General features: G+C 36.3%; 1 protein-coding gene across 9 annotated transcripts in view; it reads left to right on the top strand.

The window, feature by feature from the left end:
* fam110b (family with sequence similarity 110 member B) overlaps positions 1-15,767 on the top strand; it is a 176,081-nt gene that overhangs the window by 110,441 nt on the left and 49,873 nt on the right. For 2 of the 9 annotated variants that reach the window (XM_039754546.1, XM_039754545.1), the window contains exon 4: positions 13,797-13,847. The exons of the other annotated variants lie outside the window; for them this stretch is intronic. The gene's annotated coding sequence lies outside the window, so the exon portion shown is untranslated. The remainder of the gene's footprint in view (positions 1-13,796; positions 13,848-15,767) is intronic. 9 annotated transcript variants of the gene reach the window in all.

Genomic DNA, 15,767 nt, shown 5'->3' on the forward strand with positions numbered 1-15,767 from the left:
CAAAAAAGCGCTTGGGCAAAAGTTGGGCAGGTTTTATATCGAAATTCTACGCGTAATGGTCATAACTGGAAGCTGTTTTTCTCCATTTACTGTAATGGAGATGAGCTTGAACGCCATGGGGGCGGAGTTTCGTGTGACATCATCACGCCTCCCACGTAATCACGCAGTACATAGAAAACCAGGAAGACCTCAAAAAAGCGCTTTAGAAAACATGCATTATATAATTGAGAAGACAGCGAAACAATAAGAAGCGAGCGAGTGACATATACAACCATATTCATGAGTTCTGCTACTGAAACAAAGCACGATGTAAACCTACACTTTAAATTAAGTTCATAGACAGGCTGCCGCTGGCGTTTGTAATTTAGTGCCTGCCCATATAAGGACGTCCGTCAGCGGCAATCCAATAGCAAACTGCCACGGGTAAATATTCACGGGTGAAGGACTGTGCTTATGGAGAGGAAGATGAGATGGTCAGGGTGGTGTTTGACACAAACTCAGCGAAACTGCGAGAGAAAGTTTTAAGTGCCAGGACTAAGGTAACATTAAATACAGCCATGGACATAGCACGAGATGGCACCAGCACAGCTGGGAACCCTCGATGCATGTACACCGAAGCGCTCACGGAACTGACGCAGTGCACAGATAAAAGCAACAGTTCCAAAGAGCTGAACAAAACCACTACACAATTGAAAAGGCAGCAAAAATATGAAGCGCCTGATAAGCATATTCATAAATCCAGCTACTGCGGAAACAAAGCACACGGTGGAAAAAGTCAATGTCCCGCTAAAGGAAGACAGTGTTAAAAAAACAAAAAAACCCGTACATGCAGTGTGTCAAGTCTCAGATAAACAAGAAGACGAGCTGTTTATTGATGCAGTAAGAAACGAATCGATGAAAGAAACCTGTCATCTTTACAACGATTGACAAACACGGAATGTAACTTGAACACAACACATCCTACAAATACGAACCTGATTGAAAGAAATAATGATAATCAAATCCTTGATGACAGCAACACTCAGTAACACTCACAAACAAATGCTGTATATTGACAGTCATGTTACGTTATTTTTAAAATGTTCCCTTTTCTTTTTCTAGCTTTTTAAACACACTACTTCTCCGCTGCAATACGCGGGTATATATATATGTATACAGTGGTGTGACAAACTATTTGCCCCCTTCCTAATTTCTTATTCTTTTGCATGTTTGTCACACAAAATGTTTCTGATCATCAAACACATTTAACCATTAGTCAAATATAACACAAGTAAACACAAAATGCAGTTTTTAAATGATGGTTTTTATTATTTAGGAGAAAAAAATCCAAACCCACATGGCCCTGTGTGAAAAAGTAATTGCCCCCTGAACCTAATAACTGGTTGGGCCACCCTTAGCAGCAATAACTGCAATCAAGCGCTTATGATAACTTGCAATGAGTCTTTTACAGCGCTCTGGAGGAATTTTGGCCCACTCATCTTTGCAAAATTGTTGTAATTCAGCTTTATTTGAGGGTTTTCTAGCATGAAGCGCCTTTTTAAGGTCATGCCATAGCATCTCAATTGGATTCAGGTTAGGACTTTTACTAGGCCACTCCAAAGTCTTCATTTTGTTTTTTATCAGCCATTCAGAGGTGGATTTGCTGGTGTGTTTTGGGTCATTGTCCTGTTGCAGCACTCAAGATCGCTTCAGCTTGAGTTGACGAACAGATGGCGGACATTCTCCTTCAGGATTTTTGGTAGACAGTAGAATTCATGGTTCCATCTATCACAGCAAGCCTTCCAGGTCCTGAAGCAGCAAAACAACCCCAGACCATCACACTACCACCACCATATTTTACTGTTGGTATGATGTTCTTTTTCTGAAATGCTGTTCCTTTTACGCCAAGATGTAACGGGACATTTGCCTTCCAAAAAGTTCAACTTTTGTCTCATCAGTCCACAAGGTATTTTCCCAAAAGTCTTGGCAATCATTGAGATGTTTCTTAGCAAAACTGAGACGAGCCCTAATGTTCTTTTGCTTAACAGTGGTTTGCGCTTGGAAATCTGCCATGCAGGCCATTTTTGCCCAGTCTCTTTCTTATGGTGGAGTCGTGAACACTGACCTTAATTGAGGCAAGTGAGGTCTGCAGTTCTTTAGACGTAGTCCTGGGGTCTTTTGTGACCTCTCGGATGAGTCGCTCTGCTTTTGGGGTAATTTTGTCGGCCGCCACTCCTGGGAAGGTTCACCACTGTTCCATGTTTTTGCCATTTGTGGATAATGGCTCTCACTGTGGTTCACTGGAGTCCCAAAGCTTTAGAAATGGCTTTATAACCTTTACCAGACTGATAGATCTCAATTACTTCTGTTGTCATTTGTTCCTGAATTTCTTTGGATCTTGGCATGATGTCTAGCTTTTGAGGTACTTTTGGTCTACTTCTCTGTGTCAGGCAGCTCCTATTTAAGTGATTTCTTGATTGAAACAGGTGTGGCAGTAATCAGGCCTGGGGTGGCTACGGAAATTGAACTCAGGTGTGATACACCACAGTTAGGTTATTTTTAACAAGGGGCAATTACTTTTTCACACAGGGCCATGTAGGTTTGGATTTTTTCTCCCTAAATAATAAAACCATCATTTAAAAACTGCATTTTGTGTTTACTTGTGTTATATTTGACTAATGGTTAAATGTGTTTGATGATCAGAAACATTTTGTGTGACAAACATGCAAAAGAATAAGAAATTAGGAAGGGGGCAAATAGTTTTTCACACCACTGTATATATATTCCGATCTACATACTCGAATAATGGATACTTTATTCGCCATCAATGATTGTTTTGGTAAAGCCATACTCAGTGTATTCATTAGATGAACGGTAAAAAAGTAAGAGCGAGGGGAGGATGACTCATTGAGGCATGCAGGCTGTAGTGCGCGTCAACTCTATCTGAATTAGCGATCACATTTTAAAAAATATATCTTTTCAAGTTCTATTTACTCCATATGTGTCAAAGTCAAGGCCCGCAGGCCACATCCGGCCCGGCGTGTAATTATATCCGCCCGCGAGATCATTTTATATACTGTATTATTGTTATTAATGGCCCGGGGATATGAAGCACTGGTAACACAATAAACTACAGATCCCATAATGCAGCGCTTCAGCTGCCTTGCCGTCTCTTCAGTCGTTTCCTTACTTTGCGAAGGAAGCAGCATTCTCAGAGCTTCTGCACTGTTTTATAAACGAACGATATATAAGAAAGTCCTTTTTCCTTGCTTCGCCAACGGCAGCCTTTTATTTAATCCACGGGTTCTCCGCTGTTTCATTGTTCATTTATTACGATTTTTATAGTTATTGTGTAGGTTTTATTTAATCCACGGGTTCTCTTCTGTGTTCACTGCGGTGTCTTCTTTCGTTTACGAGCTTGCCAAGGAAGCCGCTTTCTCATAGCTTCTGCACTGTTATAAAAATGAACGACATATAAGAAAGTGCTTTTTCCTTGCTTCACCAACGAAGCAACCTTTTTATTTAATTCACGGGTTCTCTTCTATTTTATTGTTCATTTGTTACGATTGTTGCAGTTATTGTGTAGGTTTTATTTAATCCACGGGTTCTCTTCTGTGTGTCACTGCGGTGTCTTCTTTCATTTACGACCTTCGCCAAGGAAGCAGAAACTAACAACCACCGAAACTTTGTAACGGCACAAGACTTCAGGTCACATCTTTATAAAACAACCTAATTGAAGCAACTATATTTACTGGCAGTGCCTCAGTGACACAGTTTTTATTTCTCGCATCCCCGTTATACCATCTAATCTCCCATTTTAATTCAAACGCGTTCAATTTCCAGTAAGGCTCTGCTTCGCAATGACAATTAATAAGTCTCAGGGACAAACACTACAAAAGGTTGGCATTTATTTGAGTCGGGATTGCTTTTCACATGGCCAACTGTATGTTGCATGCTCAAGAGTGAGCTCAGCACACAGCTTAGTCATATTACAACCAGAGGGCCGAACTGACAACGTGGTATACAGAGAGATCCTTAACAATTAATTTTTGACATTTTCGTTCAGTCTAAAAATGTTTACTTTTTTATTAATAAAAATATTCAGACAGTATTTCACCGCTGCGAAGCGCGGGTATTTTGCTAGTTGTTAATATTATACAATAAACACATACATTTGATTTGCGTCTGTAACAGCCGGTGCACATTTATAGTACTTGTAAAAGTTCGTTTTTTTTTTTTTTTTCACTTTTTTATTCTCTCAGTCACGATCATGATACATACTACCGCCCCCCACCCCCTCAGGAATTTGACGCTGTTAGTTTTCATTTGAAACTGTGAATAACTGTAGATGTGAGTGGTGTTTTGAGACAATGGAACTGGACATTCTCTGATCTGGATGGATAAAAGCAGACAGAAACGCTGATGAATCTGCCTTCTTCGTATCTCATCATCACTTGATTTTTTTATTCAGTTTTATTGAGTGTTCCTGCTCACGCTGAATTAGTACGCACCCTAACGTCCATGATGTCAAAGCCGCACTGACAAAAAAAATAGACATTGGTTCATATGATATTTGGAATTATTCATTTTGTGACCTGTATAGTACATTTCGGAAAACATTGTGGCACGTATGCAACATTATTCATATTATTCATATTCATTCGCATAACATCTTGTGGTTGTAATCAGTGACCGCATGTTTTTTTCCCCCCCCAATCTTGCCAGTCCCCACGTTTCAGTGCAAGGTGGTGTTTTTTTTTTACTCCAGGACATGCAGAGGAAAGAATAATACAGAGAGGTCAGTTCTGCGCTATATGCAATCATCAAATTCAAATGTTAACATTTCACACACACGCAAGGACCGTCCTTCCTACATTTATGACATGTGTACCTGTTGCAAGGTACACACTTCTGTCTATGTTGTGGATGTAAACATTACATCGTTTGTGTGAGTGATTGCTGGGATTGCATTGCGAACGTCTTGCTCATGGATTTGTTAAGGTGAGATCTTATTAACTTTCTCTTCATGTTAATAGTATTGATGTGTTGATTTACAAATGAGTTACAATGAGTTGTTCAGTTTCTTTAGATGTTAAGAGGTTGAGTTCTGAATACAGAGCCTACCTTTTCCAATGAAGTGTCTCACTTGGGCACCTGGCATGTTCTTGATCTATTCTAGTAATTTCGCTAATTATCTCTGATACCTTCTTGGTTTCCAATTTATTTCTATTGGAATGATATGAGATATTCTGTCCTCTTAAGAAGGCCTTCAGAGTTTCCCAGAGTATTCCTGCAGAAACCTCTGAGGATATATTTGTCTCTAAGAAAAAAATTGTTTTGTTTGGGTATAAATTCTGTACGATTCTCGTCCGCTAATAAATGTGGGTTAAGACGCCATCTGCGAGATGAGTATGTGGAGCATAATGATTTTAGCTCCAAGATCAGAGGGGGGTCGGAAATAACAATAGCGTCGTACTTACAAGATTTAATCATAGGCAAGAAATTGTTATCTACAAAGAAATAATCAATTCTTTAGTAGCAATGATGCACTGGTGAGTAGAAAGAATATGCTTTTGAGAAATTTCCAAGGTTGTAATAAGTTGTGGCCAGTTACAAACTGCATAATTGTCTTTGCAGTGTTAGTTGTCATCACCCCTGTGGCATTAGACCTATCTAGGTCTAGATTTAAAACACAATTAAAGTCCTCAGTCATTATAATTTTATGAGTGTTCACATTGGGAATAGATGCAAATATATTTTGAATGAAGTCCCTATCATCAACATTGGGTGCATAAACATTTATCAAAACCACTTTACAGTTAAATAAATTACCTACAACAATCATATATCTCCCTTCAGAATCAGATACTACATCTGATACTACAAATGAGACTGTTTTATGTATAAGAATTCCCGCACCTCTAGTTTCCTTTGTAAAGCTGAAATGGAACATTTGACCAATCTAGTCTTAGTGCAGCTGAAACTGATCCTTGCTTAATAAGTGGATCTCCTGTAAAAATACTGTTTTACCTTTTAGACATGTTAGGTGAGAGAATACTTTCTTTCTCTTTAACTCGTGGTTCAGGCCTTTAACATTCCAGCTAACAGAGTTAACTTTCTGGTCATGGAGACTTTTGTTGTCATTTTGTAGTCTTAGCTGAAAATAAGACAGCTTTGACTTTAATTTCCAAAGTTATTGCCATGAAGTCTATTGTTATGTTGGCACTTATAATTATAAGGATTAAAAAAAAGTTTAGAGATAGCAATGCCAGTTCACTTAATCGGCATGTCTTTAAACTGTGTGAGAAAACCAGAGCACCCAGAGATACCACCCGTAGGAAGCATCAACATCAGTCTCCATATTGCTGCGCTACCACTCGCCACCATGCCACTCATTACTGATTGTATCTCCAGTGTTTTTGCCAGTAAACCATTATGTGTACCTTCCCAGAAAAAGTAGAGGTACCAAATTATAGATATTCCTTCTGAACATTTTCCATTTCTGAACTTCTGATTTTATAAATAATGTATTCTGACTGAAACTTTAATTTGCTTTGCAAGAAACAGATGCTGTAGTTTTTTTGGTTTTTTTTTTCATTATCCTGAGAATATGCTTTAAGGTCAGTTGTCAGAAACCCAGCCAAGATTAGGATATGTGGCTGGAGATCAAAAAGGATATAATAACGCACTTTCCAATTCCAGGCTGACTTTAACATTCACATTGTCAGAAATGGAATAGCAACAGTTTGGTTTTTGTAAGCCTCCCATTCAGACTTTAAAGAAAAACATTTGGGAATTTATGTTTATGTATTAGCTGGGACATGAGAAGCCTGTGATTATAAGTGAATTGCGTGGGTGAAAGGTCCAGTAACTGTTTGAAAATATTCCATCTCATAAATGCATTTCTTTGCCCTTGTATTACAGTTTCTAGGTAAGATGGTTGCTGATATAAGGTCTGTTGTTTTTTTCCCAAAGCTTCTTTAAAAGTAACAGTTATTACCAATTAATATAAATAAGTGAATGTATATCAATGTAACTTTTCTTGAGACCTCATTGATCCTTTTGCAAGAGCCAATTCAGCAGACCTTCCTGGTTCTAGCAATGAATTTCTACTTGCTTCTTTTAGATTTGTGCATCTGCTTCTTTTTGCTGTTCACTTTGAATTGTGCTCACTAGCTGCTGTTGGTTATTGGAAAGTCAACATCCCTTGATGCATTCTTATGGAGGTTCATTTTCACTATTTCATAATATATTAATTATATTAAATAACATTTCTGTTAGCTGTTGCCTTAGGCAGTTTTAGAAAGCATTTTAATTAAAGCCCATTGATCTGTGACCCAGTGTTGCTGTTATACCTGTACAAGGTCAAGTATCGATAAGAAAACTAGCGCAAACAAGAGCAGCAGTCATTCTAAACTCTGAGGATCTCTTTATCAGTAACTTGCAAGGACATGAGCAATGGCAACTAATCTCATACTCCTGTAATTAACTGTGTATTTGAGAAGTGTACTCAACAGTTGTAATCCAGTCATTTCTTTTATGGTATTGCAGTGACTCCATGTGTGTATCAATAAAATTACTCTCATCCTAAAATGGTTCAGTAAATTTGACTCCAATTTTGTTTTTGTATGGGTGCTGTCAATTTAAGATGCTTTGTGTTTATTGGTTCTATGGCATTGCTAGGTAAGGTCAAATGGAAGTGTGCAGTGCATGATGTTATCAGAGGAAATATATAAAATTTAGGGTTGTGGACTTTCCAGTTGTCCCAAATTTGTAGATGCATTCAAAACATTTACCATGTTTTCTTTTGTGATTTGGTAATCCTAGTTCTTAACATTTTTGCCTCTTAATTATGACTATGATTGGTTTATTATCTTTGTTTAAACATGCTGATTAATAGATATCCTGGTACAAACCTGTTTTCCTGGTACAAAGCCTGTTTTCTCAATAATATTTTTCTTCCTTGTCCCTTTTCTTTTAGTAATCTCTGGATTCTAATTTCTTTCACTTTACCACTGCCTGTTCTCATGTAGTGTGTACAAATTGAGGTCTGTAAAGTTGAATGAATATCATTGCAGGCATTTGATTAAAGAAACATTGCCTGCAAATATATTAATTTGATTTCATTTTTCCTATACTGTACTGCGTTTCTCAGGCAGCTTTTCATAATGCTTATAAAATATAAAATTTCTTGCCCTGTCTTTAGCTACAGGAAACCAGTTTTGTACATTTGCATAAATGTTTGAACTTGTCACTGCCTATATGCCATTTGTGTTGTTACCATTAGCTGTTTGGCAATAAGACACTGTAGGGTGACGACATGTTGAATGTTGATTAATACATGCAAGTAACATTATCACTTTACTCTGCACACATGAGAGTAATCACCCTATAAAACTGTACTGGTAAAAACAAAATATACTAGCAGGCAATAACAGTCTATATACTTTATATGGGAAAGAATGATCATTTGTAACTTTAAAAATAATTTTTAACAATTTGTATATATTCCAAATGTTTATAAACTCATTTATTTTGTGCAATGTATGTTCTAGCAGCATGCACCCTTTACTAATCTGTCATACACCTTGAAATGCAGTGTAATGACAGGGTTTCACCAGTATGTTCCTTATATTGCTCCCACAAGGGCCAAAAATGCCAGCAACATGCTAATCACAAATGACCATGGACTATTGGCCAGCTTTAAATACCTCATTAGTACCCCACACCAACAGTGCAAAAAGCTTAAATGGAACTAGAAAATAAAGCAGACCTTATGGAAGACATGGTTATAAATGTAGAAAAACATGGATTTTTTTTACTTTGCAGTTTGAATGGGTGAACTCTTTATGCTGACTGAACGACAAATGATGAATTTTGATTCTGCAATCTAAACCACTTTATTCGTCAATCAGGCTACACTATTGACTTTATTAAGAGCCAAATACTAGAACTTGCTTAGAGTTAGTTACAAGATGAATTTATAAAAAAAAGGTTTCATGCAGTGTTAATAGCCTGAGACATTTACAGTAGTTTACAAGATGAATTTACAAAAAAATAAAGTTTAATATAAAGTTGATAGCCTGAGATGTTTAGTGTGTTCTAACCGTTTCTTGATTGTCTGGTATTCTAATTTTGGCCTTGGAGAAAATACTGCATCAAAAGACGTTTGTATCTGTAAGGAGTGATTCAATTCAAAACCTTGTTCAATGTGTAGGCTGCTATATTGTTTTCTTGTTTGTTTTGTAACATAAATGTGAATGGATGGGTGAATGGAGCTTTTCCTCAGCTATTGGAAAATTGTAGTTTTTCTGTTTTTGCATTAATGCCATCAACATTGTCATAACGCAGCACAATAAATAACCCTGCATGTACTCATTACCTAACTCAAAGTGCACATCTTCTAACTAGGCTATCATAAAGTTATAATTCCTATATTTTTTAAAATGTTGAAAATTTCTGAGGTGAAACACATTTGTGGAATAACAAAGAATTTGAGAAGAGAATCACTTCACAGCAGTTTTTGACTTCACTGATTAGTACTTGAGCCTGCTTATCTCAGCCTGATTCCTGCCCTGTATAGTGGCTGAACATGTACAGTACATTCATTTACAGATCTACTGTATGTCTGAAGTTCGCTTCTCGGGTCCACCCTGCATGGAGTTTGCATGTTCTCCCCGTGTCTGTGTGGGTTTCCTGCGGGTACTCTGGTTTCCTCCCACAGTCCAATGACATGCAGGTTAGGTGCATTGGCGATTCTAAATTGTCCCTAGTGTGTGCTTGGTGTGTGTGTGTGCCCTGTGGTGGGCTGGCGCTCTGCCCGGGGTTTGTTTCCTGCCTTGCACCCTGTGTTGGCTGGGATTGGCTCTAGCAGACCCCCATGACCCTGTACTTGGAATATAGCGGGTTGGATAATGGATGGATGGATGGGATGGATGTATGTCTGAAAAATTGTAATACTTTTTCCAAAATGCCAATGCGAAAGTTTCAAACATAAGTTCCTTAATCATAATAGTATGTCAATAGCAGTAGTTCTGTAACCTTATTTTTCTGTTTTTATGTCACATATTTTTTCACACACCCTCTTTAGCTGAATACTTTCCACACCACTGCTCTTGATTTTTTAAATACATTTTTATTTTTAAGTAATCATTACAAGTAAGCCTTTTTCATGTTTTATTTTCCTTACACAAAAATATATAAATCACATATTGGATGAATATTACAATTATAGACCTGTATAAGAAAACATATACTGTATTATGAAAAGTATTTCAACTTTTTCCCTTTTCAGTTTATGAAGCAGACAAAAAATTACTTTGTAGAATGTTAACATCTCAATAAAAGAAGAAAGAGACAAAGACCAAACAGAACTGAGCTACGTGCAATAATGTGCTTCCAAACCCAGGATGTGAACTCAATAAAGGATTTCCTTAGTCCATTATCAGATTTAATTACAGTCTAAACCATAGATTCTGCATTCTTTTGCTCTTTTAGTTTATTGCCATTTTTCTGTTGTATTTACCTTCCCCTTGAACTTTTGGTTAGGTCTTCTTGCTAAAGGGCTTGTATTTGTCTTGTTGAGTTATCACAGGAATTACACATCTGCTTAGGTTTTTATTTATATATTTTTTGCCCATGGTCAAGCTGAATAGCTGTTAGACCTACAGTAAATATATTTGGATTTGCTTCCTTGCCTGGGTCATAGGATGTTTTGCTTTATCATGGGTTTCTAAAGATTGAGTTTCCTCACAGTATTTTCTTTCACCACCCCCAGGACATAACACTGTCAACTAATTTATATTATAAACTTTTCAGCTTTTGATGAGTTCTTCCCCTCCAGATATTAACTTGTAGGTTATTACAGCTAGGAGAACTAATGTTACTCCCTGAGAGCCCACCATATACATGGTAAAAGGAAATTGCTGACTGACAAACAGACAGAAGGCTGATGTCATAAGCAGGGTGTTTAATTGGTCAATTGATTAATAGGCTGCCTCAGTTCATGATTTGTTTTTATATGTTGTAAATATTATTTATGTATATATTGTGTGTATATATGTATACTAGGTATATAATTGGTCATCTTGGATAAATGCTTTGTCCAAATAAAAAATGATATTGACAAATATACGTTTCCATTATTTTAAGAAAATAAAAGTATTACACACAATAAATTAAAATGGTTATGTTGTCTGCCAGGGGGGTTGCCAACCGGGATCCCAAGTTGTTTCGTTGTGTAGTGGGTTCGGCAATGCACTGTACCAGTGCATGCTCCCCAACTTGACTTGACTTGACTTGTTGCAAACTGTTTATAGCACAATTCATGTAAACTTTAAGAAATATTGTGACAACTTAGTTATTAGTTAACCAAAAACAAGTTTAATGGACTTAAAGGTCTCTTTTCGTTTGTCAAACTTCATGTGTTCAGTCAGTCTTGTGCAGGTACTGACCATGGTAATGCCCACATGCTGTTGGAATACTTTGCTGCTGGAAGGTCTGTATAATAAATAAAAATACAAATATTTATTCATAAAAATACAGTATGTCTGATTACTTTAATAAATATTACTTTAAAATTTAGAAAATGAATGGGTGGATAATATCCATTCATTCATTCATTCATTCATTTTTATGCATGTGTTTTAAGTTTGATTCAAGGGAAGTTGTATGTTATTCTGCAATCACTCTATCCTGAGTAATGTGAGGCATTTTCAAATCCACACTCATTTGCACCCGGCTCATTTAAAGATTCTGTCATTGTAATGATATGTCATTCAACTATGAGAGTAAAGTAGGGTCTTCCAAATGTATTCTGCACTAACCCAGACAGTGAAACAACTAGCAGATAAATGTATGATACCACTTTATTTTTAAAGCTGTATGGTGTACTATCTTGCTATTCTCTTGGCATGCATATGACTATGCGTGTCCTAAATTGTATATCCTGATTGCCAGTATATGTTGTCATTGTTATCTCTTCAGTCCTGCTGTTTTTTGAGTGGGGCTATGAAAATGAAAATGCACTGTCAAATGGTGCATAAAGTAATCTAGTACCTGTAGATGCCAAATTGTTTTGTTACGTCTAAGTGTGCATAAGAAAATAAGGCCCAAAATGCATGATGAAACTACTTTTGAAACTACGACTGAAGCATTATTCAGTGTGTTTTTAATAAATAACTGGCAACCCAGCATGTGATGTATTAAATTGGAGTAGGGGGTTAACATAGTTTCTTCATTAGTAGGATTTTCTATATAATGTTTACATTGTCAGTCTTAAAGTCTGTGGTTACCCCATTATTTCTTTTTTTCATACTACATGTTACTCTTCATTCATCACATCCCAAGATATCCAAACTCTTCTGATTCTATATTACAGGGTGGCAAAGGACTGAATTTGTAATATCCCACCCATACATTTTCTAATGGGTTTATACCATTTCCCGAAGGACCAACCTCAAAGTTAAAATATCGTCCTGCTTCCATTTGCTCTTAAACTTGAAATGCCTGCCCTGTGACTTTTGGATGGTGAAAAGTACTATCATATACAGTATTGCTGCAAGCAAACAGTAGTTTGTTTTATTACTCATTAAAGATAATGGAAAATATCTGACATACATCAGATTTTCTTTGGCTTCTTTAGCATATTTAATCTTTCTTTAGATGAATATGCTAAAGACTTTGAGTTACTGGCAACTATTTGTGAGAGAGAGATGCTATAACTTGCCGAAAACAGTTTTAACAAAATAAGCTCTACTGTAGCAACCAACACAGATGTCATCTCTTCAATTGTTGTAGTGAAATGACTGCATGAAAAATGTGCTGATATGGATCATGAAGTAAAAACTACAAAAAACACTATTTTAGATACAGTTCAGAATAGATTCAACAACATGTAGACTGAGTCACTTCACTTCATGAGTACAGTGCTCGATCTAATGTATACTGACAGGTGCTATTATGATCTAACAGAATACTATAAACATGCTTACAATTAATTTTTAAGGAAAAATATATGTTATCCTTGAACATAAAATATAAAATGTACAAATTGAATGATCTAAGTTGTTGACTATATTAAATCTGGTTAATTTTCCTAATTGATGTTATACTTTTAAGCACAAGGCTCAAGGATTGATATTTCACTAACACAAAACAAAAGGAGTTGGAAATGTTACTGAATGCACTGAAACAGTCAACACTAACATATCTTTTACGGCTCACTATTTGAGATGCATGATGAGAAACTAACGGAGAGTTTTCAAGAAGTGCAATCCCTGAGCTGCCCTTCAGCATTTGAATCACTGGAGAAAATAGTTCATGATTCTTAAGATGCCTGATAAGATAGTAAAGGACTGTTTCAAAGTAGTATCTGTTTATTTGTGGAAGGTATAGCCAGTTTTTTCAGCTGTGTTAACTGTTATTGGTTCCCACTATATGGTTAATCAGATACCATCATTATGAGTTAATCAGATAACTATCCAGTATTTTGCTCATGAAATATAAAACGAAAAATAATTGTCTTCTTCTAAATAAAGTACAGTCCGTATTCGTTTTGTTATTTAGTATTTACACCAAAATAAATCTTTCAGGTAAGTTTTTGTAATGATCAGACTTTTGATTTTCACTTTTTTCAAGTTTTCTATGGCCTTTAAAAAATATTTGATAAAAGGTTCTGGGTGTTTGAAGGACAAGGAATCAATCCATTGGTAATATTTATTTTGTGTTCCAATTTTTTTTTTTAACATTGCACTGTGTTGTTGTGTTTATTGGCACAGCCATTTTTGAAACAGTTTTTTTTTTTTTTCATTTGCTAGGCTAGACAACCGGAAGTTTGTAAAACATGATGTCACGACTGCACTTTAAAGGTAAAAGTCGGGCATTTCTTGGTTTGCGTTCTTGAACTATAAATTAACCTAACTCTCACTTCTTATTAGTTTTGAATTCACTGGTTACGACAACTTCTCTGACCCTCTAAGTACAAATATCTTTTAGCGTATTTTTTTGGCTCTGGTTACGTGTACTCCTTTTTGTCTTATGACTTATTGCCCTTTGACCTGGATTCTGGGTACACCTCCTGAAATTTGTTTATTTCATTTTATTTTTCCCATTTGCAATTCCTACATGAATTCAAACAATTTTGTGTCGTCTATAGATTCCATTCTCTTTCAAAACTGCTGTCACCCAACTCAGGCAGCACAGTTCTTATTTAACACCGAATCAGTTTTGCATATATTTAAATTGGTTTGATGTGCTTTGACAAGTTGTTTTTGGTACCACATCCAGCAGTGTACATGTGGCCATGACTGACTTGTGGCTGCCTCATGCCAATGTGTTGCACAGATTTACTGACCACACTTCCCAGCTGCTGTCTACTGAACCGCATGGACACAAGTTCATCCCAGTGTTTAGCCTTTTTGTATTCTGCACTTTAAAGGTGGAGGCTGCCAGACTAGACAAAATATATGGTAGTCAGTTTTAGGTAGTATTTTTTTGTAGACAGGTTTTTTAAAATAGAACAAAGGTGAGTGTCAGCAAACGTGCTACCTTCATAAAATGCATTGTTTGCGTTAGTCAACATAATGTCACTCTTTTTTCAAATAGCTGCCTCTTATATATATTTAATACATGCTGTGTTACCCAGCTTCCTTTGGGGGTAAGAGCCTGAGTTATAGTGCCTTCGGTTAATTGGATGTATGAAAGTAGTATCTGACTAAGTACTTTTCTATATACAGTATTACAAAGGGTTAATTATTTTAGCAGGCAGTGTAGTGTAGTAGTTAAGACTTTGGAATTCAAACATCAGACTCTGAGGCTGTGGGTTTAAAACCCGCTACTGTCACTGTGTGACCATGAGTATATCACTTCACCTGGCTGTGGTCTAATTGTAAAAACAAAAGAAACATGACTAATTGTTGCAAGTTGCCTTGGATGAAGATGTCAGTCAAGTAATAATAATATTATATCACTGGAGAGGTTTACTAATAAATATGCTATATAGAGTAATGCATGAGTAAAACTTTCCTGCTTTAGATCAGTGTTTGCTTTCCCTAGTGACTTGGCTTTTGCTGATGGTCACTGCAAACACAATTGTACAGGAAACTGCGCTGTTTATAATTGAAATGGGTAATCCATAGGAATAATGTGAATTTTGAGTGTATATTATTATGATTATTAGATCTGTGCGATATTTGTATACATCTTTCACTCAGGTATTTGTTCTGGTGTTATTTTTCAATTGTCCGCAGATGTGAATGTATATGTAAAGAATTTCAGAGAGTGTTATTGGGGGGTAGGGTTACATTCCTGTTCAAAGTAAGCAGACTGGGAATTGGGATAGGGTTGCCAACTGTCTTTTTACTGACAGTCCGCAAAAAATGTGAAAAATTGAAGTCTGTTTGTAATTCCATAAATACATTTGACTGCCCATTATAAATAAATAAATAAATTAATTAATTAAATTAAATTTAAGGACAGCAACACTACAAATCAATATCCATGTAATGCAAGGATGCAGTTGGTCATTTGTCCTGTATATGCCTGTCAATCAATGATTAGAACAACTCATTCAAGGCCAGGATGTAAGTGCATATTTTACTGCTAACATTATAAAAAAATCACCTTTATTTTCAAATATTGTGTGATGGTCAAAGATTAGATGGTCATGTGTAGGCTCACTTTGTGTCTTATTGTTGTTTGACTACTAATTAAGGTGAAAGAGGAACAAAAAAAGAGTCAACAGTAAGGCAAAAATAGTTTATCAGCAGCAAAAACTAGTCATTAAGAAT

This window comes from Polypterus senegalus, chromosome 5 (genome assembly GCF_016835505.1).
Source record: "Polypterus senegalus isolate Bchr_013 chromosome 5, ASM1683550v1, whole genome shotgun sequence".
NCBI classification, from domain to species: domain Eukaryota; kingdom Metazoa; phylum Chordata; class Cladistia; order Polypteriformes; family Polypteridae; genus Polypterus; species Polypterus senegalus.